The 26,688-nt window shown below is 36.8% G+C and overlaps 1 long non-coding RNA gene across 1 annotated transcript; it reads right to left on the bottom strand.

Annotated features, from left to right (window-relative positions):
• Positions 1-359: 359 nt before the first annotated feature.
• On the bottom strand, positions 360-24,416 carry LOC309842667. Its single transcript, XR_014299725.1, has 4 exons — positions 24,150-24,416; positions 18,691-18,838; positions 7,169-7,430; positions 360-889 (listed from the first exon to the last, which is right to left on the bottom strand). It is a non-coding gene; the product is annotated as an uncharacterized lncRNA (long non-coding RNA).
• Between the last annotated feature and the right edge of the window lie 2,272 nt (positions 24,417-26,688).

Genomic DNA, 26,688 nt, shown 5'->3' with positions numbered 1-26,688 from the left:
AGTTGATGAAGAGGCTTATAGATGTTGGTGCCATGAGGTACACCACTGCAATTTTTGCTACTGCTTCTGATATTCTCCCTCCTTCTGTTCTTCAGTACATAGTTCCATATTCTGGTGTTTTATTAGATTATTTCATGGATGATGGAATGCAAACTTTATTCATTTTTAATACATATTCAAACAGGCTGTTGCTTATTGTTGGACATCTTTGTTGTTCTGCATCCCCTTGATTTTGAAGTTTGCCCTGGTGATGCAACAATTGCAAATATTTATGGAACAGTTAGAATGAATGGCATATTGGTGGCAATCTCCCTGACTCCTCTGTCAGGCATTAAAAGAAAGACTGATGATATGTCTGGTTTTTTTTAATTTTTAATTTTTTATTAACATACAATGTATTATTAGCTCCAGGTGTACATGTCTGCGAATCATCGCCAGGTTTACACACTTCACAGCACTCATCATAGCACATACCTTCCCCAATGTCCATAACCCAAGATGTGACTGTTTACATTTTAAAAGGTGTCATTTCTTCATGGATTAGCAGATATTCTGGTGAAAAGAATCATTTATTTAAAAAAGACCACACTAACTAATAGCCTATCTGTGACCTAGGCTACTTCAGACCTTGACACTGATAGGACATAGCATGGAGTATTTCAAAAGTTATGAAGTTGCTGGTTTCTCTTGATTTGTTTCTGATCTAAATACTGCCAAATGAATTTGGAGAGATTTCTTTGTGATATAACCAACCTTTAGAGTTATTCTGGGAGGGATGTCTGGCTGACCCAATCAGTTGAGCCTCTGACTCTTGATCTCAGATCAGGTCTTGATCTCAGGGTGGTGAATTCAAGCACCATGTTGGTCTCCATGTTGGGTGTGGAGCCTACTTAAAAACAAAACAAAACATAAAGAGTTATTATGGGAACAGTAAAAGAAGCCCTTGATTGGATGCAAAACCAAAGAATATTGTGTCTAAATTTCTGAGTGGCTTTATATCTTAAATATGTATGGATTCACATATTATACATAGAGTCTGTCATTATTTCTTTCTAATGATCTGCTTCTACTTAATATAGCTTGAACAAATGCATCGTTTTAATGTACAGAAATGTTATTGAAAATAAATAGTTCTCTTTTTCAGTATATTGTCTAACAAGTAGAAGAAGTAAAGGGAAATATGTAAAAGTATGTGCTCTGGGGAGAGATGGACCTGAATTGACTTCTGGCTCTGTCACGTATCACCTGGTAACTTTGAGCACTCTCTCTGAGCTTCAGTTTTCCTTATCATTATAATGGGGGTAATAACAGTAGCTATAAAGGGAGGCAAGGTGGTAGAAGGGTAGGGGACTGCCTTTCATCTAGTCCCTTGAATTTAGCTAAGTACCTATCAAATCATTCTGAACACCTATGAATTCAACCAGAGATGTAAGAAAAGAATTGCTGGAATTCTACAAACAAACAAAAAAAATCACATTTGCAAGGTAGGAGGTGCAAAGAAGTGAATTGGAGGGGATATATTAGAAGATAAACAGTAGGTGGTGGAAGGGAGCCCCCACAAGCTGGCTACTGGGAAGTGATACAGCAGCAAAGTGCAAAATCAGAACCTTTAAAAGCCTGCTCCAGTGAGAGATGTCCCTCCTGAAAGGTTCTCAGGTGGTAAAGCAGGGCAGAATCCTAGGTGGGACAATGTGGTCTCAGGATCCCCAGGTTCACAGAAAGAACAGGGGTGACTGAGTCAGCAGAGATTCCAAGCATTGGAGCAAGGACACTGGTTTCAATCTGTGAGCCCAGGAGTGGGCTTTCAGCTCGATTTTCTATTGACTATGAACTGTGGCACACTTGGGCGACTGCTTTCCTAGCAGGGGCACTGCAAGTAGCAGGCCCACGGTGACCTCCTCACCTCCCCGGCTGGATAGGTGAGGGTACATGCTGCAGGAGTCTGCAGTTTGGCACACACAAAAATGAAGACTGCTTTTGCCTAAGGGTTTACAAAGGGGAGGGGGGTGTCATCTTTCAGCCCCAGGGCTGCAGATTGGGGCACTCTCTTTTTTTTTGTTTCATCCTCTAAAGCAGTGTAGAAATCCTTCAAGGACAAAAGCCATATAGAGTAATCCAAAGCAACTTACACTGACCTTCGCCCCCTGGCAAGGTATGGTGTAACTAAGCCGAGGCAAAGACACCTGAAAATCAGTGCAATAGGCCCCTTCCCCAGAAGAACAGATGGAACATCAGGGGAATACTGAGTTTATAAAGCACACAGAACTGCAAAACTCCAGCATTAAGGGAAAATAGTGTATAGAAGTCGAGTTTTTTTCTCATGATTCTTTAATCTTTCAGTTTAAAATTTTCCTTTTTGACTAGTTTTCTCTATTCTGTTCCATTGATCTATGTGTCTGTTTTTGTGCCAGTACCATGCTGTCTTGATGATGATAGCTTTGTAATAGAGCTTGAAGTCCGGAATTGTGATGCCACCAACGTTGGCTTTCTTTTTCAATATCCCTTTGGCTATTCGAGGTCTTTTCTGGTTCCATATAAATTTTAGAATTATTTGTTCCATTTCTTTGAAAAAGATGGATGGTACTTTGATAGGAATTACATTAAATGTGTAGATTGCTTTAGGTAGCATAGACATTTTCACAATATTTATTCTTCCAATCCAGGAGCATGGATCATTTTTCCATTTCTTTGTGTCTTCCTCAGTTTCTTTCATGAGTACTTTATAGTTTTCGGAGTATAGATTCTGTGCCTCTTTGGTTAGGTTTATTCCTAGGTATCTTATGGTTTGGGGTGCAATTGAAAATGGGATTGACTCCTTAATTTCTCTTTCTTCTGTCTTGTTGTTGGTGTAGAGAAATGCAACTGATTTCTGTGCATTGATTTTATATCCTGACACTTTACTGAATTCCTGTACAAGTTCTAGCAGTTTTGGAGTGGAGTCTTTTGGGTTTTCCACATATAGTATCATATCATCTGCGAAGAGTGATAATTTGACTTCTTCTTTGCTGATTTGGATGCCTTTAATTTCCTTTTGTTGTCTGATGGCTGAGGCTAGGACTTCTAGTACTATGTTGAATAGCAGTGGTGATAATGGACATCCCTGCCGTGTTCCTGACCTTAGCAGAAAAGCTTTTAGTTTTTCTCCATTGAAAATGATATTTGCAGTGGATTTTTCATAGATGGCTTTGGTGATATTGAGGTATGTGACCTCTATCCCTACACTTTGAAGAGTTTTGATCAGGAAGGGATGCTGTACTTTGTCAAATGCTTTTTCAGCATCTATTGAGAGTATCATATGGTTCTTGTTCTTTCTTTTATTGATGTATTGTATCACATTGACTGATTTGCGGATGTTGAACCAATCTTGCAGCCCTGGAATAAATCCCACTTGGTTGTGGTGAATAATCCTTTTAATATACTGTTGAATCCTATTGGCTAGTATTTTGGTGAGAATTTTCGCATCTGTATTCATCAAGGATATTGGTCTATAGCTCTCTTTTTTGATGGGATCCTTGTCTGGTTTTGGGATCAAGGTGATGCTGGCCTCATAAAATGAGTTTGGAAGTTTTCCTTCCATTTCTATTTTTTGGAACAGTTTCAGGAGAATGGAAATTACTTCTTCTTTAAATGTTTGGTAGAATTCCCCCGGGAAGCTGTCTGGCCCTGGGCTTTTGTTTGTTTGGAGATTTTTAATGACTGTTTCAATCTCCTTACTGGTTATGGGTCTGTTCAGGCTTTCTATTTCTTCCTGGTTCAGTTGTGGTAGTTTATGTTTCTAGGAATGCATCCATTTCTTCCAGATTGTCAAATTTATTGCCGTAGAGTTGCTCATAGTATGTTCTTATAATAGTTTGTATTTCTTTGGTGTTAGTTGTGATCTCTCCTCTTTCACTCATGATTTTATTTATTTGGGTCCTTTCTCTTTTCTTTTTGATAAGTCTGGCCAGGGGCTTATCAATTTTATTAATTCTTTCAAAGAACCAGCTCCTAGTTTTGTTGATTTGCTCTATTGTTTTTTTGGTTTCTATTTCATTGATTTCTGCTCTGATCTTTATGATTTCTCTTCTCCTGCTGGGCTTAGGGTTTCTTTCTTGTTCTTTCTCCAGCTCCTTTAGGTGTAGGGTTAGGTTGTGTACCTGAGACCTTTCTTGTTTCTTCACAAAGGCTTGTACCACTATATATTTTCCTCTCAGGACTGCCTTTGTTGTGTCCCACAGAGTTTGAACCATTGTATTTTCATTATTATTTGTTTCCATGATTTTTTTCAACTCTTCTTTAATTTCCCGGTTGACCCATTCATTCTTTAGAAGGATGCTGTTTAGTCTCCATGTATTTGGATTCTTTCCAAACTTCCTCTTGTGGTTGAGTTCTAGCTTCAGAGCATTGTGGTCTAAAAATAGGCAGGGAATGATCCGAATCTTTTGATACCGTTTGAGTCCTGCTTTAGGACCAAGGATGTGATCTATTCTGGAGAATGTTCCATGTGCACTAGAGAAGAATGTGTATTCTGTTGCTTTGGGATGAAATGTTCTGAATATATCTGTGATGTCCATCTGGTCCAGTATGTCATTTAAGGCCTTTATTTCCTTGCTGATCTTTTGCTTGGATGATCTGTCCATTTCAGTGAGGGGAGTGTTAAAGTCCCCTACTATTATTGTATTATTGTTGATGTGTTTCTTTGATTTTGTTATTAATTGGTTTATCTAGTTGGCTGTTCCCACGTTGGGGGCATAGATATTTAAAATTGTTAGATATTCTTGTTGGACAGACCCTTTGAGTATGATATAGTGTCCTTCCTCATCTCTTATTATAGTTTTTGGCTTAAAATCTAATTGATCTGATATAAGGATTGCCACTCCTGCTTTCTTCTGATGTCCATTAGCATGGTAAATTCTTTTCCACCCCCTCACTTTAAATCTGGAGGTGTCTTCGGGCTTAAAATGAGTTTCTTGGAGGCAACATATAGATGGGTTTTGTTTTTTTTTATCCATTCTGACATGCTGTGTCTTTTGATTAGGGCATTTAGCCCATTAACATTCAGGGTAACTATTGAGAGATATGAATTTAGGGCCATTGTATTGCCTGTAATGTGACTGTTACTGTATATTGTCTCTGTTCCTTACTGATCTACCACTTGTAGGTTCTCTCTTTGCTTAGAGGACCCCTTTAAATATTTCCTGTAGAGCTGGTTTGGTGTTTGCAAATTCTTTCAGTTTTTGTTTGTCCTGGAAGCTTTTAATCTCTCCTTCTATTTTCAATGATAGCCTAGCTGGATATAGTATTCTTGGTTGCATGTTTTTCTCGTTTAGTGCTCTGAATATATCATGCCAGCTCTTTCTGGCCTGCCAGGTCTCTGTGGATAAGTCAGCTGCCAATCTAATATTTTTACCATTGTATGTTACAGACTTCTTTTCCCGGGCTGCTTTCAGGATTTTTCTCTTTGTCACTGAGACTTGTAAATTTTACTATTAGATGACAGGGTGTGGGCCTATTCTTATTGATTTTGAGGGGCGTTCTCTGAACCTCCTGAATTTTTTTGCTCATTCCCATTACCACATTGGGGAAATTCTCCCCAATAATTCTCTCCAGTATACCTTCTGCTCCCCTCTCTCTTTCTTCTTCTTCTGGAATCCCAATTATTCTAATGTTGTTTCATTTTATGGTGTCACTTATCTCTCGAATTCTCCCCTTGTGGTCCAGTAGCTGTTTGTCCCTCTTTTGCTCAGCTTCTTTATTCTCTGTCATTTGGTCTTCTATATCACTAATTCTTTCTTCTGCCTCATTTATCCTAGCAGTGAGAGCCTCCATTTTTTATTGCACCTCATTAATAGCTTTTTTGATTTCAACTTTGTTAGATTTTAGTTCTTTTATTTCTCCAGAAAGGGCTTTTATATCTCTTGAGAGGGTTTCTCTAATATCTTCCATGCCTTTTTCGAGCCCGGCTAGAACCTTGAGAATTGTCATTCTGAACTCTAGATCTGACATATTACCAATGTCTGTATTGATTAGGTCCCTAGCCTTCGGTACTGCCTCTTGTTCTTTTTTTTTTGTGGTGAATTTTTCTGCCTTGTCATTTTGTCCAGATAAGAGTATATGAAGGAGCAAGTAAAATACTAAAAGGTTGGCAACAACCCCAGGAAAAAATGCTTTAACCAAATCAGAAGAGACCCCAAATCGTGAGGGGGGAGAAAGGGGATAAAAAGACGTTCAAAAAGAAAGAAAAGAAAAAAAAGAAAAAAAAAGAAAAGAAAAGAATTAAGAAAAAGAAAACAAATAAAGAAAAATATAAAAAAGAAAAAATATATATATTAGATAAACTAGTTAAAAAACGTTAAAAAAGAAAAGGGTAAAAGTTAAAAAAAATTTTAGCAGAAGAAGAGAAAAAAATGAAAAAGAAAAAAATTAAATTAACTGCAAGACTAAAAAAATCACAGGGAGAAAGCCATGAGTTCCGTGCTTTGCTTTCTCCTCCTCTGGAATTCTGCTGCTCTCCTTGGTATTGAAACTGCACTCTTTGGTAGGTGAACTTGGTCTTGGCTGGGTTTCTTGTTGATCTTCTGGAAGAGGGGCCTGGTGTAGTGATTCTCAAGTGTCTTTGCCCCAGGCGGAATTGCACCGCCCTTACCAGGGGCCGGGGTGAGTAATCCGCTCGGGTTTGCTTTCAGGAGCTTTTGTTCCCTGAGCGCTTTCCGTAGAGTTCCGGAGGACGGGAATACAAATGGCGGCCTCCGGGTCTCCAGCCCGGAGGAGCCGAGAGCCCGGGGCCCCACTCCTCAGTATGCCCTCAGAGAACAGCGCCCAGTAACTCCCGTCTGCCTGACTTCCGGCTGTGTTCCGAGCTCACTGAGCCTGCCACCGGTTCAAGGTAAGCCCAAGCTGTGATCTTACTGTCGGCTCTGTCTCTGTAGCGGTTTTCCTGTTCCAATACCCGCAAGCTCTGCGACACTCAGACACCCCCGATCCTTCTGTGATCCTGTGGGACCTGAGGCCACGCTCACCCCGCGTGGGCTTCACCCTGGTTTAGCCTCTGGAGCGATGTCCCTCAGCGGAACAGACTTTTAAATGTCCTGATTTTGTGCTCCGTTGCTCTGATGCTTGCCGGGAGCCGGCCCCTCCCCCCGGGGTCTATCTTCCCGTCGCTTTGGATTCACTTCTCCGCTGGTCCTACCTTTCAGAAAGTGGTTGTTTTTCTGTTTCCAGAATTGCTGTTCTTCTTCTCTTCAATCTGCCGATGGATTTTCAGGTGTTTGCAATCTTTAGATAAGCTATCTAGCTGATCTCCTGCTAGCTGAAGTAGTCTCAGCCTGCTACTTCTCCGCCATCTTGACTCCTCCTCGAAATCTCCTTTTTTTAAGGCAATTAAATAGAACAATGCTGTCCAATAGAAATATAATGCCAACCATATATGCAAATTTAAACGTCCAGTAACTCTGTCAAAAAGTAAAAAGATGCAGATGAAACAAATAATATATTTTATCAAATCCCATATATCTGAAATATTATTATTTAAACATGTAGTCAATATAAATAATTATTAATGAGATATTTTTCATTCCTTAATCATACTCAGTCTCTGACACCCAGCATTTTCTTTATATTTGCAACACATCTTTACTCGGACCAGCCACATTTCAGGTGCTCAGTGGCCACATGGTGTTCATGTTTACTGTCTCTGACAGCACAGTTAGAAATTTACACTTTAAATGGATTCTTAAGGAGCCTCTTCCTGTTGTTTGGGTGGTAAATGTGGTGGCGGTGGTATAGACCGTTTCTCTTAAACTTTAGCATCCATTAGAATCATCCTGGAGAGCAGGTTAAAATGTAAATTCCTGGGTCCTAATTCCTAAGATTCTGATTACTTAGTTCTAGGTCAGGGACCAAGAAATAGCATGTCCAAAGTAATGCCAATGTTGGTCCATAGACTACATTTCTTAGTATCATTGGTACAAAGTCTGCACCCTTGAGTTTTACCATTAACTTTGCTGTTTGCAATAATTTTCCAAAAGAAGATGCATTGTACCTATTCTGACTACTATCAGTTCCTGTTTGTACCACCACCACACAGTTCTAGGATTGAAAATTTGCAACCTGTTCACCCTTCTCAGCCAGCTGTTAGGCCACCAGGACCAAAGTCTTGTCATATCTCAGGTGTCTCATCTGCATTAAGTGGAAATCAGCTTGTTCTTGTTTCTTCAAGATTAAAGCTCTGGCATGGGTCTCTCAAGGCCTTGTGCCTCCTCATCTGTTACCTCTCTTTTTAATCATCATAGGATCTACCATTATTATTATGTTGAGTTTGCATTATAAATAATTTGGTACAATGGATATGTTCAGTTTACATAATAATTTTGTCCTAAAATTTGTTTAGTATGACTAACAATGTGTTTTTTTACAGTATATATTAATTGTTTCTTTTTTTCCATGAATATAAAAAACATGAATATTTAGGCAGCAGGTCACCTGCTTAATTATATATCATCATTATAATTATATATCCTTAATCATATATCTTCATGTCATGTTCATGACTTATGATATTGCCATTAGAAAGTGATGTTGAATAATTATGGTAGAAATTATGGGTTAGTCTCATGTTTATATATAACTTATAAGTGATTGCCATTTTGTTCTACCTAAGCACTACTTCGGTAATCTACATACCCTGTGGCCCTGTATGAAGATATTTAATGAAAGCTCAATAGCCTATTCTCTAAAAGAAACTGTTTATAATTTGTTGGAGAATATTATGCAGACAAAGAAAAAAAAGTTCTAGTAATATTTAAATTCACGTAAAACACCATTAAGTTCTAGGTGCCCAGTGACCAATATTATGGGGGGCAAAAACTGGACTGAAGAGACAAATTCAGTCTTGAGTGACAGCTCTGTCTTATTGGTTTCCAGGATTAGACCAGTTGGGCAACTTATTTACTTCTCTAAAGTTAGTTTCTTCATCTGCAAAACAAGAAGAACAAAGTCTCTAGTTAATGGGGTGACTGTGAAGATTATGTGCATGTATAGGGTTATGGTGTTTGAGAGAAGTCAACTGCAATTATTGTTCCAGAAGTAAAAAAGGATTTCTAGGTTGGTGATCTGGAAAGTCATCATGAAGGAAATGGTCTTCCAAGTTGGTATGATTTGTTTGGTCTTATTTAAAAAAAAAAAAATACTTCTGGGGGCTCAGAGGGTTAAGCCTCTGCCTTTGGCTCAGGTCATGTCTCAGGGTCCTGGGATCGAGCCCCACATCAAGCTCTCTGCTCAGCAGGAGCCTGCTTCCCTCTTTTTCTCTCCACCTGCCTCTCTGCCTTCTTGTGATCTCTGTGTGTGTGTCAAATAAATAAATAAAATCTTAAAAAAAAAATACTTCCATACATGAACTATAAATTCATTGTATAAAATACTAAAGTTATAATTTTAAGACATCACTAATGATTTTACCATTCAGAGATAGTCTCTATTAATATTTTGGTATGCTTTCTTATCTCTTCTATCACTTAGGTGTTTTTTTTTTTTTTTTAGTCATTGTATGTGGAACAACAAGTTGTTAAATAGAATTATTCTTATCTTGGGGTTTCAGCATACCAAGTGTCCCCACATTCTAAAGCAAAACACTGTACCATCTATGCAGAACTTGTATTTGGGGTTCTCTTTTGCCAGCATAAACCCACCACCCACTTTATCCTTTAAAAAAAAAAAAAAGAAGAAGAAGAAGAAGGTGAAGAAGTCCCTAATAAGTAGGAAGTTTTATAGAAAGAATGCCTTTAGGTCAATGCCTCTCAACTGGAAACATTTGGCAATGTCTGGAGACATTTTTATTTTCATAACTAGTGCAGGGGGTGGGGTGCTGTGCTGCTAGCACCTAGTGACTAAAAGTCAGAGATGATGCTCAGTGCACAGGACAGTCTCCCACAACAAATACTTATCTGGCCAAAAATATCAATAGTGTTATAGTTGAGAAACCTGCCTCAGAGAGAGAGCTGTCCTAGAACAACAGATGTACTGCTCCTCCCAACATCTGTAGGAGGTGTGCTTCTCTCTCACCTTGATCCAAATATGAAGATTCAAGAAAATTACTTGGATGGCTTGGCTAGGGTTCTCTGGAGTTTGGTAGACACAAGTACCAGTATCTGATTCCCTCCTGGAAAAATTCTGGAGAGGAGAGGCTAAGGGAAGACATCAGTGGCACTAGGAGGAAAAAAAACAAAAACAAAAACAAAACACCCAAGTTAAAAAGCATCTGCATGCACTTTGAGAGTTCAGTGAAACAAAAATCCCTGTTTTTCTGGTCTTCGTGGACCATGACTGCAATCATCTCAAAATGGTCCACCTCCAAGAAGGTACCTATAATGAAGACAAGCCACCTGGAGAAGGCTGAGAAGACAGTAGTATGAAGCTAGGCAAGGATGGCACGCATCTTCGTGAGTGGAGAAAGTTGGAGGGAAGTTGGCAAAGAAGACAAGAGGATTACGTGGGCGGGGCCAGGAAGATGGTTTTTAGAGAACACCAAGACACTGTTTGGAAATCAGCATCTAAACCATTGTCATGTCAAAGGGAGGATGGCAGTTATCTTTTCTGATCTTTCCTTTCCTCCCTACCTTCCTTCAATCCACCAGGATAGAGGGACACTTGAGTGAGCATGAAGGGAGGTGAAAAAGTAAAGTGGATAATTGAGAAGCAACCAAGCAATCCCCTTTTTCTACTGCAGGTTTCCTAAGCTGGACCAGGAAAGAAGTGTCACAAAACAAGAGACTAAAGTTATGAAGCTAGCATAGGCTAGGCTTTTTTTTTTTTTTACAGGTTTATTTAAATGAGAGAGAGAGAGAGTTGAGGGGGTTGGGTAGAGGGAAAGGATCTCCAGCAAACTCTCCACTGAGTACAGAGCCCGACCCAGGGCCAGACCCCACAGTCCATGAGACCACAACCTAAGCTAAAACCAAGAGTCCAACACTCAGCCAACCAAGATACCTAGGTGCCCCGAGGCTAAGCTTTTTAATATCTTCAAACGACTATACAAGCTATAGGATCTGCTCACAAGTTCATCTTGGTGACAGAAGATTGAGTCTCCAGAGTTTATTTGAAAAAGGCAGTTGCGTGGAAGAATAAAGTTACTTTATACTTGAAACCTACCAAGTCTGGCTACCTCAATAAACTGGTTACATGCATATATATAACAGACATGATATGTAAATACACACACACACACGCAAAGAATATGTCTATGTATGATTATATTACATATATAACAAACATCTATACATACATATGTGTATGTATTTTTTATGTATTTGGATCACACTAAAGAGTTTTCTCTTATATCTCTATATTCACTTCTCATACCTCTATATTCACTCAGCTTCATAGATTTTTTACATCATTGAAATAATCTATCATATAGATATATCACAATTCATGTTCTTAGCCCTAATTCTGTTGATAGATATTTCAATAATAAATTACTAATTTACTACTAGAAATAGCACTATAATCAACATCTTTATGACTTTCCACCTGGAGAGTCACATTTTATCAAATTTAAATTTACTAAATTTTTAAATTTTTAACTGCAGTAAATGATATATGCATAAAACTTACCATCTTAACAATTTTTAAGTTGAACAATTCATTAGCATTAAATATATTCACATTGTTTTACAACAAATTTCCAGGACTTTCTCATCTTGCAAAACTGAAACTCTATACCCATTAAACAACCTTCTATTTCCTCCTCCCCTAACCCCTACTAAGTATCATTTTACTTTCTGTTTCTATGAATTTGACCATTTTAGACAACTCATATAATTGGATCAGACCATATTTGTCTTTTCATGATTGGTTTATTTTACTTAACATAATGTCCTCAAAGTTCATCTATGTTGCAGCATAACAAGATGCTTCGTTTTTTTTTTAAGGCTGAATAATATCCCATTGTATAAATAATACCCATTTGCACATATATACTACATTCTGTTAATCCATTTGTCCACTGATGAACATTTAGGTTGCTTACACTTTTTGGCTATCGTGACTAATGTTACTACAAATATGGCCATACAAGTATCTCTTGGAGACCCTGCTTTCAATTCTTTAGGATAAAGGACTTGAATAGATGATAGATGATAGATAGCTGATATAAAAATGACCCGCAAGCCTACGAAAATATGCTTAACATCACTGATCATAAGAGAAATGCAAATCAGAAGAGCAATGAGATTCCACCTCATACCCATTAGGATGACTATTACAAAAATAAAAGAAAAAAAAACAGAAAATAACAAGCGTTGGCAAGGATGTAGGGAAATCAGAACTCTTGTGCACAATTTGTGGGATTGTAAAATGGAACAACCACTATGGAAAACAGTATCAGTTTCCTCAAAAAATTAAACATAGAACCATCATATAATCAAGTGATGTGCATCTTTACATATTAGATGCACAGCATCATTTCTACCCCATTCTATTGATTAAGGCATGTGACAAGACCAGCCCAAATTCTAAAGAAAAAGAAATAAAGGCCACCTCTTTTTTAAAAAAATATTTTATTTATTTATTTGCCAGAGAGAGAGAGAAAGAGAGAGAGGCAGGCAGATGGAGAAGCAGGCTCCCTGCTGAGCAAGGAGCCCAATGTGGGACTCTATCCCAGGACCCTGGGATCATGACCTGAGCTGAAGGTAGATGTTTAACCGAGCCACCCAGGCAACCCGAAATGCCACCTCTTGATGAGAGGTATAACATGTATGTACAGCAATGGAGGAATTATGGAAGACTATCTTTAGAGACCATTTATCGTAGATAATTTGTTAGAGGGATAATGATAGTCTTATGTTTTATTTTACATTTCTTTGATTACTTACGAGGCTTTTTCTCGTGGTCCCTCAGTCATTTGTTGTTCTGTGAATCATCTGTTTATGCCTTGTGACTTTAAAAAACTTTCTCCAGCAGTTTAAAAAAAATTTTTTTAAAGTCTTTATATGTTAAGTTTGTTGATTGTGAGAAAATAAGATATTAACCCATTTCCTATCAAACTTACTGTAAAACTCTCAGTTTATTATATAGCATTAAGTATTTACATGCAAAAAAGCATTCTAAAATTTTTAATTTCCAATTAGCAAAATCCATTTAGTTGGGGTTTTTTTGGTGACATATTCAGTGATAATATAAAAAATTCATAATTATAGTGAATATTCATCATCTTTTTGGCAGCACAACATCCTTATGCCTTTCCTAGTTTGAGGGAAATTCCAATTGTCTGGGTTTGTATTGGACAAGGCATACCCCTGGGGGTAAGCATATGATTCACTAGGGGAGCAGAGAGAAATTATCGAAATATTTCTTTTTATTTATCTTTAAAAAATATAAAAATTAAACTTTGCCAATATTTAATATAGACACAAACCCTGGGACCTTTGGATCCTTTTTTTGGATCACATATCAAGACCCTGGGATCCTTCGATTGAATCACCTATCAGGTGTAAGGGATAACCAAGAGAAGATGTTGCTCTAAAACATGGAAGGGTTTTTTGTTCGTTTGCTTTAATTTTATTTGTCAGAGAGAGAGAGAGTTTAGAGAGTGAGCACAAGCAGGAGGAGCAGCAGACAGAGGTAGAGGCTTCCCACAGAGCAAGGAGCCAGATGTGGGGCTCCATCTCAGGATTCTGGGATCATGACCTGAGCCGAAGGCACATGGTTAACCCACTGAGCCACCCAGGCGATGTCCCTAAAACATGAAAGGTTGATGGTGCTGCCCTTTATCCCTCTTTGGAAGATTTCCATGTGTTGCCATTTATATGTGACTAAAAAGATCTACAGCTTATAGTACCCAGCTTTATTTAAACTATCCTTCAGGGATAACTGGCTGACTCAGTCAGAAGAACATATGACTTGGGGTGCCTGGGTGGCTGGCCTGCTTCTCCCTCTCTCTGCCAGCAGCTGCCCCTGCTTGTGCTCTCTCTCTCTCTCTCTCTCTTTCTCTGTCAAGTAAATAATTAAAATCTTTAACGAGAAAAAAAGAAAAAGAAAAAGAAAAGAAAAGCATATGACTCTTGATCTTGGGGTCACGAGTTAAAGCCCCATGCTAGGTGTAGAGATTACTTAAATTTTTTTTTTTTAATTATCCTTCAAATACACAGAAGTGTCTAGAAGTTTCCTGCAAATAAATGTGGGCTGAATACACTAGTATCAGTGCAAACATAAATGAGCTGGGGCTGACACTCCACTTCTTGTTACCTACTTTAGAAGCTCATCAGATCTGCCAAGAGATTGGTCAGACCAATTAAAATTAATAAGAAGACTGTTTGTATATAGCTATAGACTTGCATATTATTTATACATTTTATTTCACTATCTATTGGTAGCATATAGTCACTCTGATTGGCAAAATGGTCTATATGTAATCTAATATGTCAAGACGAATCCCTAATTTTTCATAGATGTATTCCCATGATACTCATTCACTACTTAAATCTTTTCCCCTAAGCCTCATGATAGATACTGAGCTTAACATTTATACTGAAGCTCTTTACTAACATCCTTCTGAGGGATAATTTTCAGTTGTAACAGCCATTAAAACTTGATATTAAAATAAACACAAAAAATAGTCTTTTGGGGTTGCCTGGCTGGCTCAGTGGGAAGAACATGAGATTCCTGATCTCAGGGTTGTGAGTTCGATCCCCATCTTGGGTACAGAGATTACTTAAATATAAAATCTTTTAAAAAAAGGAAAAAGAAACAGTCCTTTGGATACTTTCTCAAAAATAGCTAAAAGTATTTAGTGAAGCATATTTAATCACAGTGCTATTAAGAAAATATTATTTATAAACATTTTAGGCCATAAATAAAATACATTAGTACTAACAATACAGAAATAAATATAATAAAACATAAACTACAGTAATTTCCATTTTTCATTTTTGTCACATTTTAAATGTATATTTGTATAATTTTTATAAATAGTCACACAACCATGTATAAATAAATATGTTTAATCAAGAATACTTCTGGTTCACGTAAGAGACTCTTTTTTTTTTAGTTTTTTTAATTTATTTGACAGACAGAGATCACAAGTAGGCAGAGAGGCAGGCAGAGAGAGAGGGGGAGGCAGGCTCCCTGCCAAGCAGGGAGCCCAACATGGGGCTCGATCCCAGGACCCCGGGATCATGATCTGAGCCAAAGGCAGAGGCTTTAACCCACTGAGCCACCCAGGTGCCCCCACATAAGAGACTCTTAATGTCACAAAACAAACTGAGGGTGGCTGGAGGGAGGGGGGTAGGGAGAGGGTGGTGGGTTATGAACGTTGGGAGGGTATGTGTTATGGTGAGTGCTGTGAAATGTGTAAACCTGGCGATTCACAGACCTGTACCCCTGGGGCTAATAATACATTATATGTTTATAAAAAAATAAAAATAATTATTAAAAAAAAGATACTGATTTACTGAAAAAAAAAAGAATACTTCTGGTTCACATAATGAGCAAATTAGAAATGTTTCTTTCTTTAAATAAAACTTATTAGTTATCTTTTACTTCTACAAAATAAAAGATATTTTATAGAAATTACAAAAATAAGATTATTGAGCATAAAATAATAGAAAATGAAAAAATTAATCAAAATGGTTACAAATAGCACAGTCAGAATATATGTTTTTAATAGTTGCTTTATGGAAATGAATTCTTTATGATGATTTCAATGCTTACTTGATCCAGTATCTCATTTTCCACAGAAATAATCTCTGATTTGCTCACTACTTTTCTTCAGATAGTACAAACCTTAACTAGTGTTAAGCAAATTTTAATTTTGAAACTATATTCGTCACTGGCAACTGAAATTGGAAGTTACTTATAGCCTGAGAAATATCAGAATATTTGAAAACGTATTCAGTAAGTTATTGCTGCAAACATTTCGATATTCAAATTGCAATATTTCAGAGGAAATCTATGTAGATTCTAGAAAACAGCTTAAAGATTTTAGTTTTTCAAATATTTGTGACCCATAAATATCACATTTGCTGTTACAGTCATCGATAGATTTTAAATTTTTGTATAGGTGTACTATTTCATTTTCTTCATATTTCATCAAATGGTGTTATCTAGAGCACCAAAATAGGTGTAGTATTTTCTTGGCATCATAAAACTTTTTTTTAAAGTTTTTATCATAAATAACACTACATCAAAAACTAATGATGTACTACATGTTGGCTAATTAAACTTAAAAAATTAAAAATAAATAAAAGAAAAAATAAAATAAGAAATAAAACTTTCTTTAATGATAATATTATTGTATCTGATACAGAAAACAAAATTCTTCACTTGGAAATTTTGGTTTTTTACAAAGATGGGTTGATTGTGGGATTTCCAGTCAAACTTGGTCTTTTTCCTTGTAGGTTTTGAGATTCACATCTACATCCAGAGATTGTAATATCTTTAACAACAATAATATATTTTTCATAAAAACCACAATCATACTTTTATAGAAAATAAATTTCTTAATCTCTTTGATGACATTTGAAGAGTATTATTTAAGTCTTGAATTTCAGTTTCTGCAACATTTTGCTTACAACATTAATACTTTTTAAAATATGATAAATTAGAGCTAAACAAATACATATAACTTTTGATATTTTTTCAAGTATTCTTTGGCTTCTTTTCTAGAACATATGCATTTATTAGTGTCATCAAAAAACTTTAAGAGTTTTTAACCTGCCTCTATTTGTGTTTTTATTTTTATTTATTTTTATCAATGGATATTTTTTAATTTTAAAAATGTTTAAATTTGGGACACCTGAGTGGCTCAGTGGATGAAAGCCTCTGCCTTTGGCTCAGGTCATGATCCCAGGGTCCTGGGATCGAGTGCCACATCAGGCTCTCTGCTCAGTGGGGAGCCTGCTTCCTCCTCTCTCTTTGCCTGCCTCTCTGCCTACTTAGGATCTCTGTCCGTCAAATAAAAAAAAAAAAAAAAATTTAATGTTTAAATTTTTAAATCGGGTTTCTTATTTTAATTTCAGTACAGTTAACATACAGTGTTATATTAGTTTGGGGTGTACAATAGAGTGATTCAATGCTTCCATACATCACCTGGAGCTCGTCACGACAAGTGCACTCCTACATCCCTGTCACCCATTTCACACACCCCACCCCCACTGAATCTTCCCTCTTCTACTTGTGTTTTTAGTAACATTGTGTTACCAACTGCATTTCCTATTCCAAATTCAACAATGGCTAAATACTTATGTTTAGTAAATGTGTATCCAGTGCTTTTTAATTTTTATTGAGGCTGAAAAGTGGTTTTATACTTTGTGCCATATAAAAAGCTGTTCAGAGGTACCAGAGAGTTTTGCTGTGTCATTTCCTCCCAGTTTAAAAAAATGCACAGAAATCAGAATACAGAATATCTTATCATTTTCAAACATCAACTGTTGCAAGTTGCTGTTTTCCTTGCACATTTTTGCTATTATTGTACCCAGGATTTAGATTTCCAGATTTTTCTCTTGTAAGTGCTTACTAAAAATACATATATAATTATTCTTTACTTAAGTCGCCTACTGGACAGAGCTGCCCCCAACTTGTCACATTTAGAAATAACATGACTTCCATTTTTAAATTCACAGATCTAACACCAGTTATCGTCTGTTCTACGGAGCTTTGATTATATGTGTATGTGGTATGTAGGAGCTAGCTTGCACTGGCTGGTGAAAGCCTACCATTAAATATTCAGGAGTTTTGTGAACCGGTTGTTAAATTATTAGGAGCTTGAAATCAGCCTTATTAGGAGTGTTTGCAACATTGAAATCAGCAAGTGCCACAAACAGATTTTCTTTTTTAAGAGAGGTTATCAGTACACCATTGATTATATCTAAAATGATCGAATAATAATTAGCATTGTTCACCTCATTAAATAATCTTGTTAATTCCATCTGCTATAATCTTGATTTTTGGTTTTATATTTCATCCCTTACATAATGTGCCATATTGTTATTTGGTGTTGATGATTGTATTATGCTTAAGTGTCAGTGATGATGTTATCCTATTTTGCTATGGTTTCTACTAAATGAAGGAGATTCCTATTGTCATTCAGTTGTTCATTTAATTCTCTGAATGCTCAAATGTTTTGCTAAATACATAAAAATTTATAGTATACATTTATTACTGACACATTAACAGTTTCTCATCTTCAAATAGTTTATTTCCTATAGCATCAAAATTATTGTTTTCAAAAGTTAAACACTTAATAAAATGATAGTGATGCATTTTATTTTTCATTTTTTTTTATGACAAGTGACAAAATCTGTCATTCTGTGCTTCCATTCTCTTTATTCAGTTGTTTTCTTTTCATAAGGGATTTATAAAATAATATATATAGATATAGATATATATTTTTTTTGGAAGATTTCCTTCAACTTAAAAAAAAAAAAAGTAACAAGAGTTAGGATTTTTTTTTTTTCAACATTAGCTGGAATTCTTATATGAGAAGTTTTCAAAAACTTCCTATCTGTGCTTTCTTCGAGAAGATAAAGTTGTCCTGTTGGAGATGGATAATCTCAACGAGAGAGTTCTGCTTTCAGTATTCAAATACAAGGACTTTAACTGGATCAACAGAAAGTGTGTTTCATTTAATGGATTCTATGTGGGTGTTTTTCCTCCCTCATTTTTTTTTTTAAGAAATTCATCCATTCCCATTCACATAGAAATAAAGAGTAAACTCACCACTTGTCCCCTCTGTGAAGTCTGCTAGATTCTCCTGAGACTAATCATTTCCTTTTATTTCTTCCCGTTGATATTCAATGACCCAAATAATTTCTTTTTTGTTTTTTTGGATGGTGGATTCTCATTCTGTTTTTCTGATCATGATACCCTGTTGGGCAGAAATAATGTGATCATTTTATACATTAGAATGTGTAAAATTTTTAACTTTTATTCATTTTAGGAGCCATTAAGCTTTAACAGCAATTAAAATATCACAACATAATAATGGCTATGATATAATTAGATCATTATGTGGTAATGGTAAATAAATATTACTCATTCTATAGTGACTCATGTCAGATGAAAGCATTATTAGGCTTCAATGGAAACTCTGCAATATCATTTTCGTAAAATAGACAAGAGACAATACTGTTAACTACAAAATAAGACACAAAATTTAGCTACATTTTACCACCAGGGAATTTTTCTTTTTCATTCTAAGGTATTTTCTGATGAGCTCATGAAATTTGTGAAAAATAGCTTCCAGTATTAGAAGCATTGTTTATTGTTACATCAACAAAGTCTTTTGTATGTTAAGCTCATTCCTTCACTATCAAAGCAAAACAGTATCTAGTATTCTATTACAAAAAGATATTTTACTTGATTAGTTAGGGAACTGTTATAATAAATATACAAATAGCCTATCTTTGAAACCTAAAACAAGTTATAATAAAAATATAAAAATAGATCAAAATAATAAATGTTTCTCCAATGTGACTGTCATTCTCTTAGTTGTTGTGACCTTGTATGGAACCCAACCTGGACACCTGTAAGCAGCAGATCTGCTCATGTTGGAGACACACATTCATAGGGCCTAAAGACCACGTCATGAGCATAGAGTAGGAACTAACAACAGGCATACTGTCACTACAAATAAGAACAAAATTTTTAAAGTAGTTAACTTGAACCATCTCTTCCTTTGTGATTTTCTCCATTGGTTTGCTTTCTATGTTTTCGTATAATTACTTCCCTCTCTGAGATCATGACACTCATCATCCTCCATATTTTCTGCCATCTTTTACATTAAATAAAACTTTTAAATTCTGTTAGATTTATTTTGATACATGATATATAGTAAGAATCTAACTTTCCAAGTTTTATCTATTGTGTACTCACCCTTTATATAATAATCTTTACTCATTTATCATTTTTATCATAACAGCTTTTGATAGTCTTCTTCTGTAATAATGTTTTTATTTGTACCTATTCTTGTACTTTAACATGGTATTTTATTCAATATGGCCAAATAATAAAACATCTTATTATTTGGCAAGATGACTCTTCATTCATTAAGCTTTGCTTCCCTTTTTTTCATTAGACATTTTTGTCCATTTATTCTTTCAATGTATAACATAGGACTTGAAAGAGTGGAAATAAAGAGAGAAAAGGTATTTCAAGGAGAAAAATGGAATAAAGGCAAAGAACCTCCACCAAGTCAACGGAAAGCAATGTTGAGTTTAAAAAAGGAAGGTCATCTGTTTTTCGGATCTCCCCTGTCTTGGAGCTAGAATGTATCCTCTGATATCCTTATCAGACATCCTTACTCATCCGTGTAAGAGAATAAGAGAAAGAAAAAAAATACATAAATACTCTAACAGAAATGTGTATGAATACTGAAGGCTTGCTACAGCACTTGCTTATATAATGTGTACGTTAACACATGCTAAGTAGAAAGTTTCTGCCAATATTCTGAGACAGTAAAATTTTCTAATCCTGATATTTGGTTTTTTCTAAACCTGATATATGCTTCACAATGCCTTCCCTGGAAACCTTACCACCTACCAACTTTCGTGAAGTGTCATATATTCTTTTAGTAAACCTGAGTCAAGATTCAAGGAAGCCCTGGTTTTCTAATTGAGAGGTTTGGGCTTGGTTTCATTCTGAGGTTTTGGGGATGATAGAAACTTAAAACAAAACGAAAGCTCTTTAAATCCTCAAACCTCCATTTTATAATAAATATTTATAGTACCCTCTGTTCTGCCCCAAATGAAATTTAACAATAAATTAACCTACCTATATACAGATTTTTAAAAATCACTATAAGACTAACTTTACGATAAAGAATAAATAGAAGGAAAGGAATTTATAACTTCAATATGTAAATGCTTGGTCACAGTCACATTGAAAGGTGTAAGGAAGTTGTTAGATATTTGCAACTCTGTGTAGCAATCACAGTGAAAGAGATAGCTGCAGCAGCCAATTAATGCCATGCACGGTATTGGCAACTCAAAAACCTAAGTGTTTAGACTGTCAGTAATTTGATTTTCCAAAATGGTAAACCACTGTTGATAATGTTCAGTCTAAAATACAATATAACCCTTTCTTGAATTTTATGTAGTTGCATGCTTGAAAAGGTCAGTGTTACATAAAGCAAGTTGGAGTTTGCCCTCATTTCATTGTACTCATCCACCTTCTGAATGCATTCCAGAAGTACTGAAACTCTTGATATTCCTAAGAGACAGATCCTCATGGACAATCAATTGTGACACTTCCAGTGTTATAATGAGATGGAAGAATAGATTGATCATGATAATCTCAGGTTAGACAGAAGTGAATGCAGATAGAAGTGGGAATGGGTAGAGGACCCCCTCCTCCACAAGATGAGCTCTCAAACCAAAATTCCAAAACATGTAGGAAAAACGAACCCCTAGAAATTCAGCCAACAGAATCAACAATCAGGAAATAGAGTCATCCTCCCAAAAAAGATTTTTGTTTTAAGCATGATAGAATCTGAAAAAATTTCACCAAGTCATCCTCAATTAGCTTTGTAACTACATAAATAAAATATTTTCACTTACAAAAGTCTGCTATTTTTCAATAGGGTATTTGTAAGGATGATTATGTACATAGAACAAGAGCTACATCACCTGAGCTAGATTTTTATTGCTTTTTGTTGAGTAAGTCTCACATGCCACTTGGGGGAGAAAAAGGTCATTTCAAACCAAATTTTTAAAAAATTTAATTAGCCAGTAAAGTATCAAGGAAATAGCCTCCTAGAAGTCAGAATCAGAGACCTCAGAGTTTCTCGATACCAACCATGACACCTGCCTAACCCACTTTCAGTGAAATCACTGCTCCTGTGGCTCATAGTCCTTTCTGACTGTAAATAAAGTTCTTTGTCACACTAATTAGAACATGACAGTGAGAGAAGTGAGGCCAATGAATCCTGGCTCTGTCACATATCAGCTATATGAACTTGAGCAAATTATGTACCTTCTTTGCATCTTTATTTTTTCACCTGGTAAATGGGGATAATAATAGTACTTATTGCTCTGGTTTTTCATAAGAACTGAAATTAACTTTTATGAAGGTCTTGAGATAGTAGCTGGAAAACAGCCCGTGCTACACAAACATTGCAGGAATTCCAGCCTTAGTCCTCACTGCTAGAAAACTGCTAGAGTCCCAGCTAACGATCCCAGTTCTTCACATGATTTTTCATATTGCATGATTTTTATTCTCTTTCCATCCTTATCAGGCTCAATTTGGCAATAATCCTGAAGAGTGGGTTCCTAGATTAAATCTGTACCTCAGGTGGGTTCTGACCTGTGCCTCATAGAATGTGTTCATGCAGCAACTTAAAATCAGTGCCAACTCTACTTCTCCTAATTTTTCCAAGAATTTATTCATATAGGAATCTGGAATGTCAGTTGACAAAATGAGGTGCCCAAGAAATTTTCTTCATATTTTTATAACCGAACTCAATTTATATTGTGAGTCCCCACACTTTTGCATAGTAAAGACATAATTTGAGTTAATTCAAATGCAAGCTCCTCGGCTTGCCCAGGGCTGCATCAGAACTTTGGGGGTCACTAGGTTCACAGGACTCAAAGGGTCAAAGTATCAGGATGGAGTGGGAGAGAATATCTGATTTTGGTGGGTGTCTATACTATCATCCACTCAGAGGTCCTGGTTCCCTTCCAGACCTCAGTCGTTGGTCATTGGCAGGCCAATATGGCACCGTTTTGCCCTTCATTGTCATTCCCATCAGTAGGCCTCTTTAAGACCCTGATTCTCCTTTGAGTCACACCTCCGTGTGGGAAAATTCCACTGTAGGGCACTGCTATGATCTGTGGGAAACTTATATTCTTCAGTCCTAGATTCATTTGCTGTTGCAATGCCATGCTCTAAACAAGGAACTCAGTGAAACTTACATTACCCAGACAACAGTAGGGCTGCCCCCTTAGGACAGTGGTGGGGCTGGAACTTGCCTCTTGCCACTCACACCCCCAGACACTACCCAGGGACAGAAACTTGAGCCTCCTCAAGCTTATCCAGTTTCCTGAATCCTTGGTTCACCCCCATTACCCTAGAAAGCCACCAGATCTAATCATACCCCCTTTGCTTCTCTCCATCATTCAGGGCAAGAATTTTTTTTTTTTTTTTTTTTTTTGTGAAGGAGACACTGACTCTAATTCATCATGTATTCTTCCAAATGAGATGAGGATTTTTTGAAACAATGATCATTTGTTAATTTGATAACACTTTTAAAGTCTACTTTCTCCCATGGAGCCTCTTTCCCAAGGATAAGAAGGCAAAATGTTTAGCTCCCCAAATTGAAAAGAGGGAGAGAGTTGGGGGAAAGCAGAAACATGAAAAAAAAAAAAAACACACACACACACATCAGTTAGAACAACAGAATTTCTCACCTTATTACCTTTTGTTATGACAATGAATCAAATTGAGGCAATTCTACAATCAAGTAAAATATTTTCTCAGCCCCAACTGTAGGTCAGGCTTCATGCTTGGTGCCAGGGGCACAAAGACCAATGAGACCAGGCCTCACTGCCATCACTCAAGGATGTCTCATTTTCACCACTTCTTCCTCTGCTATATTTAAGATTATGTAATTTTTCAGTCATATTCCAACTTTTTCACCTGTTTCCCTGCTTCAAATCTCATTTTCCAGTTTTATGTGCTCCCTACTGATCCTTCACATTTACTGAAACATAAACCTAATCATATCATTCTTTTACTGAAAAGTTTACAGTGGTTCCCATCATCTTTGGGACAAAATGCTAGGCACAGTCCTCATTCCTAAAAACATTATTTCATCTAGTTCTCAAAGCGATGCCATCAGGTAGCTATTGTGACCTCAATTTTATAAACAAGGAAACTGAAGCTCAGAGAACTTAAACCATCCTGACCAAGTTACAGAGCCAGCAGAATTAGGGCTCAAAATCAGCTTTCTTTTTCTAAACCCACTGTCTTTAACACATGATCGAATGTTCCGGTCTCCTTCATTCATTTCCCCTCTGACATTAAGGAGGGATATATATAATAAGAATACCACTACCATTATACCACGACTATCACTACATTACTACCATGACTATCACTACAACAAGCAACTAGCACTTTGGATCTCATGCCCTCATTTATCTTCAATATACAGAAGGAGAAAGAATGAGGAAGAAACTTACCAAGTTGGCCAAGTCTGTCAAATGAACCTTGGCAGTCGATGGTGACAAATTTTGAGCCAAGTCACCCTTGGATGCAGTACATTTTATCCAAAGACTTACAGATAAAATACTCAGTGACTTGTTCCCGTTATACATCGTCATTGTGAAAGTAGAATGGAAATTCCAGTCTCCTGAATCTTCTGTTCACGAAGCCAAAACACAACACACAAATCCACTAATCTAAGTGAACAGAAACCTTTCAATAAGTTAGCCCCGTGTAACAGGCAACTTAACACGTTTGAAGGTTTTAAAATATGACAATTAAACACATCTCTAGGAAGCATGTGGTACCGCTAAATGGCGATTCACAAGCAAACCTCAAAAACACCAACGTTGTTTATGACTGTAAACCTCACTCAAAATTTGTTCCCAAGTGGTTTCAATATTCAGTTGGAAGAGTGACAGTTGGAGTTAATGGTTTTCTTTTCTCACTTTTCTTCAGAAACCAGTCCATCTCATTACTGCAGTGCTCTGCAACCTTTTTAAGCCCATGACCCCTTTGGATAAGCCTGAAAATCTCATGACACCATTCCCACCACCTCTGACTTCCATTTTGACTAGTGAGATTTATGTGCAGAAATGACATTTTCCTGTGCATCATGTTAGATAAGAAAAAAAAAAAACAATAGCTTTTAATGTTCCAAATTATTATGTGAGAAAGGCATTTTGCTTTCCAAATATAAAAATATATTTCGACATTTTTTCCAAATCATAAATCATCTACTCACAACACCCCCATTCCAGCCCTCCCAGCTACAACATCCATTATATCCTTCCCCTGTTAATCTTTGGCCCATTTTTATGTAATATTGATGTTCAGTTTAAGACTCTTACTAGATCTACAATTGTCCGATTTTTTTTTAAATTTTAAAAGATTTTATTTACTTATTTGAGAGCAAGAGAGAGTGAGAGAGAGAGCATGAGTTGGCTGAGAGGCAGAGGGAAAAGCAGGGAGCCCAATGCAGGACTCACTCCCAGGACTCTGAGATCATGACCTGAGTCTAAGGTAGATGCTTAACCAACTGAGTCACCCAGGCACCCTTACAATTGTCCAAATAAATATTTATAATATTTGTTATTCATAAAACAGTTTCCAGCTAAAAAGAGAATCAAGCAATAGAAATGAAATTCACAGACTCAGAGAATATCCAAGCGTCATGGGCCCCAAAAGATTATCGGTCCCCGTTGCCCCCAACTGGACCCCCATTTGTCCCCACCCCAGACCTACGGATGAATCTGGATCTTTGGCCCTGTGGTTGAGGGATCCGAATTATAAACAACCAGTAACACAGTCTCACCCTATTATTTGACAGGTGAGGAAACAAATGCAAAGAGAGCAAGTGCAATTCAGTTCTTTTACTTTCTACTGGTTATAAAACCAACTTTTAAAAAGTCTTTAGAATTTTATTTTCATGATCAGCTCTGATTTCTAGTGAGAAAAATATATTTTTACAATCACCTTATCTTCCTCCTTTTTCCAAACACTGCCTGGACAGCAACAAATGATGGATTGAATGCATTCCCTTATCTCCTCCAACAACATAGTGGTAAAGGAAGAAAAGGTATTTCCTGGTGAGGAAAAGGGGATGCTTGTTCACACTTTGGGAAGATGGAAGGCAGACGGTAGAGTGGCAACTGATGTGGCCGAAGAAAAAGCTTAATCCCAAATTCATACTCAAGGGGACAGCCAATTAGAAGTGGATGGATTTGGGTTGTCTGGGTGGCTCAGTGGGTTGAGCCTCTGCCTTTGGCTCAGGTCATGATTTCAGGATTCTGGGATCAAACCCTGCATTGGGCTCTCTGCTTAGCAGGAAGCCTGCTTCCCCCTCTCTCTCTACCTGCCTCTCTGCCTGCTTGTGATCTCTCTCTCTCTCTCTCTCTCTCTGTGTCAAAGAAGTATAAAAATCTTAAAAAAAAAAAAAAAAAAAAAAGTGAACGGATTTGACCCGGAGACCTTGTGAGCAACTAAAGGGATACATGGCCAGGGGTAAGGCTTAAAGTGAAACACATGCATGGAAGGCTTGGAATTCCAGATGTGTATTCATACACCACCTTCCCCCTCCCCATGCAGAGATACCAGCAGCCAAATGCTCCACTCCCCACAACTGACAGCCAGATTCTATTCTCCAGTGAAAGTGAAAGGGATTAAGCATATTACTCCTGATCTCAGCTAAGGTCTTGATCTCAGTGTCCTGAGTTCGAGCCCCATATAGGGCTCTGTGCTGGGCATGGAGCCTATTTAAAATTAAAAAAGAAAAAAAAATAGAAAGAAAGAAAGAAAAAAAAGTGGAAGGGAAGACTTTTGTTCAGAAGCACCAAACACAGCAGAATGTGACAGTAAGGTAACAAGATAGTAAAAGGGGCAGTCAAGTGAAAAATTTGCATCCTGAATGACTGGACCACCAAGCTTAACTAGGTGCCCACCTCCAATAGGAGTTGAAGAATTCATCCCTAGAGATACTGAATGACTACTACATACTGAAATTGTGTGTATGTGTTT

This window comes from Mustela nivalis (genome assembly GCF_964662115.1).
Source record: "Mustela nivalis genome assembly, chromosome: 1".
NCBI lineage: Eukaryota > Metazoa > Chordata > Mammalia > Carnivora > Mustelidae > Mustela > Mustela nivalis.
Note: the sequence above shows the minus strand (reverse complement) of the source record. Positions and strands in the feature narration are given on the sequence as shown.